The sequence below is a fragment of the Vigna umbellata genome, chromosome 2 (genome assembly GCF_029865625.1).
Source record: "Vigna umbellata cultivar VRB3 chromosome 2, Vumbellata_1.0, whole genome shotgun sequence".
NCBI classification, from domain to species: domain Eukaryota; kingdom Viridiplantae; phylum Streptophyta; class Magnoliopsida; order Fabales; family Fabaceae; genus Vigna; species Vigna umbellata.
This window is the reverse complement of record NC_142166.1, coordinates 32946474-32951753: the sequence shown is the minus strand read 5'-3', so window position 1 is coordinate 32951753 and position 5280 is coordinate 32946474.

Sequence of the window (5280 nt, the reverse complement as noted above, 5' to 3'; positions counted from 1 at the left end):
GCTACTAAATGAGTTAAATGGAGCAAGCATTGAAACAGATGAATTCCCTAACAATTAATGAAAAAAAGCATATATAATTAAGAATCAATTCAAATACATGAGAGTTCACAAGGTTACATCATTCCTCAACAACAAATAGAGTTTAGTTCCCCATAGACATGGAGAAACTAGATGAATAATGGAAAAACATGAGATAGTGAAACCCTAAAAGTAGAAGAGGAAGCTCCCGCCTCCAGATCCGCCTATAGAGAGTAGAAAAGTGTGTTGTTGTGTTGCTCCAGCCAGAGATGCAAAACCTAGAGCACCTGGGTCCTTTAAATAAAGTCGAAAAAGAGTAGAAACAGGGCCCGGTCCAAAAGAATCGAAACAGAGCAAAAACTGGGCCTAATCCACGACGCACGATGCTCGGGCGCCCCATTTAGGGTGCCCGAGCGGTGGACGATCCTCATGTAGGGCTTTAGCCTTCAATTGGACGCCCAGGCTTCAGGGTCCGCCGCTCAAGCAGCCTAGGAGGGCACCTGGGCGATGGACGTCGTTTTCCCGAGGCTCAAGCCTCCGAATAGGGCGTTGATAACAGTTGAAAAACTGTTATTTTCATGCTTAAAATTGATACTAAAAGCAACCTTTAACACTTAGAAACTAGCTTGAAATCATGCTTTTGGTTATATTTTCAGAAATAAGAGAGCTGGACAGGTTTATGCTTGATTTCATTGTTTTTATGCAGGTTTTAAGGTGAATTTGGTGAAAGAAGTGAAGAAGGATAGAGATGGAATCAGAAAAGACATCAAAAAGTGCAAAAAGAGAAGCCGCAAGCCGCTCAGCGGCAGTTTACCGTTGAGCGGCACTCAGGCAGTCACGTTGGCTCCGCTGAGGGGTGAAAAGGCCGCTGAGGGGAGAAAAACAACTCACGCACTTACCGCTGAGCGGTAGTTTACCGTTGAGCGGTACTATTTTTGGGCTTGGGCCTAATTTTTTGTATTTTTAGAATAGTATATAAGCTTTAGGACGTCCTAGGGTTTGTATCTTTGGCAGAGACGAAACAAACACTCTCTTTTCCATCCCTTGAAGGAAGATCTTGGATGCTCAGGCTACCTCCTCCTCTTTCTAGGGTTCTATCTTTCATTCTTTCATTATTATTCATCTAGTTTCACCATGAATATGGTGAACTAAACCTTGTATTGTTGTTGGGGAATCAATGTAGTCTTGTGAAACTCTCATATATGGAATTTGATTTAATGTCTTATATTAAGATATATGCTTTCTTTCATCTTTAGCTAGGGTTTTTCCTCTTTGCTTATTGCTTGCTTTGTTTAACTCATTCATTTCCATGATTATTGATTTTGTCGATACGGGAACGTATAGGGAAGTCTAGATCCGGGGAATTTCTCCCAATAGCATATTGGTTGCCTTTAAGCTCCTGCACTTTAAGAACTAATTACTAGGAATGCTAGGAATTGTATGAACTCGTAATTAAGGATAGGCCTTCTTGCAAGGTGATTTAGAGAGTGGCATTACCATTGATGATAAGAATGATGAATTCCTAAAAATATATGAGAGTGGATAAGATGAAATTGATAACCCCAACAACATACTCATCCATCTAATTCATTGAAGTGTTTGTATTCTGTTTTTCTCCATTGATCAAATTCATGCATACATATTTAATTACTGTCTCTTGCATTAAAACCTACAATCAATTTGTTCTTAAGTCTTAAATAATCAACAAATCACATAGCTAAACTAGGCCGTGAGTCCTTTGGGAAAATGATACTTGGTCTTACCTTGTTTTATTACTTGATACGATTCGGTCACACTTGCCGATTGTTCAAGTTTGTGGCGCCGTTTTTCGGTGTTCATAAATTTGTCATCAGGCGCCCAAGCTTCGTGCGATTCCTCCTTTTGGTGCTTTTCCAGGCCTTTTTGAGCTCTAACTCCTTAGCACTTCATCTCTGCTTTCCGCATTCTTTCATTACCTATCAAAACAAGGGAAATTAGTCATAAAATCATCAAATTCAACCTCAACTCTCTTATTCACACAACTTAATGAAAAAGCATGATTCCAAGCAAGTTTCTAAGTAGAAAATGGTGTATTTACTATGACAAATAACAGTATTTTCAATCGTTAACAAGTAGTAAGGCGTTGGAACTCAGGAAGAACTGGAAAAGCATTAGAAAGGAGGATCGCAGCAACGCTGAGCACCACTTTAGCGGCCCTCAGCATCAGAGTACACTATCTCACGCTTGGCTGCCCTTTTTTTGGAGCCCTCAGCGTAGGATGTCCCTGGCCCGTGCTTGGGTGCCCTTTTTAGGGGTGCCGAGCGCCACTTCCTTGAGTCGCACCACGCCTGTTTGCATTATGAGCTGATGATGACAAATTTATGAACACCGAAAAGCGGCGCCACAAACTTGTTTAACAATCGGCAAGTGTGACCGAATCGTATCAAGTAATAAAACAAGGTAAGACCAAGTATCGTTTTCCCAAAGGACTCACGGCCTAGTTAGCTATATGATTTGTTGATTATTTAAGACTTGTTAACAATTGATTGTAAGGTTTAAATGCAAAAGACAGTAATTAAACATGTATGCATGAATTTGATCAATGGAAAAGAGGAAAACAAACACTTTAATGAATTAAATGGATGAGTATGTTGTTGGGGTTATCAATTTCATCTTATTCACTCTCATATACTTTAGGAATTCATCATTCTTTTCATCAATTGCTAGTGCCACTCTCTAAATCACCTTGCAAGAAGGCCTATCCTTAATTACGAGTTCATACAATTCCTAGCATTCCTAGTAATTAGTTCTGAAGTGGAGGAGCTTAAAGGCAACCAATATGCTATTGGGAGAAATTCCCCAGATCTAGATTTCTCCGTACGTTCCCATATCGACAAAATCAATAATCATAGCAATGAATGAGTTAAACAAAGCAAGCATTAAGCAAAGAGGAAAATCCCTAACTAAAGATGAAAGAAAGCATGTATCTTAATATAAGATGTTAAAACAAATTCCATATATGAGAGTTTCAAAAGACTACATTGATTCCCCAACAACAATACAAGGTTTAGTTCACCATATTCATGGTGAAACTAGATGAACAATAATGAAAGAATGAAAGAGATAGAAAAACCCTAGAAAGAGAAGAGGAGAGCCGTCACCATCTCCCAATCTACCCCCAAGGGGTGAAAAGTGTGTTTCTGCTTCCTCCCAGCCAAAGATACAAACCCTAAGACATCTAGGTCTTTAAATAGGACATAAAAATAATAGAAAACGGGTCCAGTCCCAAACAGATCATAAAATCGTAGAAAACTGGCCCAAAACTCGTCTGGTTGACTTTTTCCGTATTCTGGTTGACTTTTCAGCATTTTGGTTGACTGGTTGACTTTTCTGGTTAACAAAAATTAAAAGTTCTTAAATCACTGGGTTGCCTCCCAACAAGCGCTCTTTTAACGTCACTAGCTTGACCCAATAAAGATCAAGTTCCTTCTTCTTTTTCTTCTTCTTTCTACTGAACTTCTTCAAAAATTTGATCAAACCAGGAACCTGTTGCAATGTCTGAATCATAGGAACTTTAATCTCCAATTTCTTGAAGATTTCCATAAAGCGCTCAAATTTCTTCTTCCTATGATACTTCTTTGGATGAGGAAGAGGTTTTTCATATGATTCTTTCTTTTTTTCTCTCATCCTCTTTTTCTTTTCTCTCACTTTCTTTTTTCTCTTTTTCTTTTCTCTTATTCTCTTTTTTTCTTTTCTTTTTCTACTCACTTTCTCAATTTTCACACAAATTTTCTCTTCTTCTTTCTCTTCTCTCTCTTTTCTCTCTTCTTTTTCCAACTCAACTTTTTCAACATTTACACTCACTAGCACTTTACACTCTTTCCTGGGGTTAACCTCAGTATTAGCCCCAAAATTCTTGTCAGGCCTTTCTTCCAACTGCTTAGTAATCTGACCCATTTGAATCTCCAAGTTCTTAATAGCAGTTTCAGTGCTCTTTTGAGAAGATTCAATTTTCTGTATGAATTGCTGAAGAGTTTCTTCCATCCTTATTGATCTTTCATTAAGTATAGAAATTTGTTGCCATAAGGTTGGTTGTTGCTGTTGCTTGTTAAATTGCCCAATTTGTCCAGCTTGCCCACTTTGTCCTTGACCAATGCCTGGGTGTGGTGTCCACCCTTGATTGAAGTTCCCTTGACAGTATGGAAATTGATTGGCCATGAAGTTAACATCCTCTAAAGCTTCCACTGGAAAGGCGCATTGACCATTTATATGGTCACCACCACATAATTCACACATCTGTGGTTGAACCTGTGCAACAGTCTTTAACTATTTTGGCAGTTGTGCAAGTATCTTTGTGAGATTCTCCAATTGTTGAGTTAGTATCTTGTTCTGAGCTAGCAAGGCATCATTGGATTGCAACTGTAGAACTCCTTTTTGTTGAATAGGAGCTCCTCTTTCACTGTTCAACTCATTGTCATTGGATTGCAACTGTAGAACTCCTTTTTGTTGAATAGGAGCTCCTCTTTCACTGTTCAACTTATTGTCATTAGTAGCCATGTTTTCAATTATTTCAGTTGCTTCCTCTGGAGTCTTCCATTTAATATTGCCTCCAGCTGAGGCATCTAGCATCAGCTTAGTTTGTGAACCAAGACCTCCAAGGAAGATTAGGACTACATCTACTTCGTCAAATCCATGTGTGGGAGTCTTTCTTAATAGGCTTTTGTACCTGTCCCATGCATGACCTAGTGATTCCTCCATGCCTTGCCTGAAAGAAGAGATCTCTTGCTTTCCTTTGTTTACCTTGGATTGTGGGAAGTATTTGTTCAAGAACTTTGTCACCACAGCTTCCCACTCTGTAAAGCTCCTTTCTGGAAAAGAGTTCAACCAAAGCTTAGCGTTGCCTCCTAATGAGAATGGAAACAGGATAAGTTTGATTGCTTCGTTAGGCACCCCATTTATCTTCACTGTATTGCAAATTTCATTAAAGGTTGTGAGGTGCTCATATGGGCTTTCATGAGACAACCTATTAAATTGATTATTCTTAACCAGCTGGATCAACGCCGGTTTCACCTCCATGTTGGCTGCATAGACCCTCGGTCTTGCTATGCTGTTAAAATGTTGAGGGCCAACCACATTGGTGTAATCTGCAAGAGTCCGTCTAACATTATTATTCTCCATCTCCTAAATGCTATGGTGAGAACCTTGTGGTGAAGGTTGTAAAAGATCTTTCGGAGGAGGGAAAAGTTCTCTAGATGTACGGATTCTTCTCCTTCGTCTTTCTCG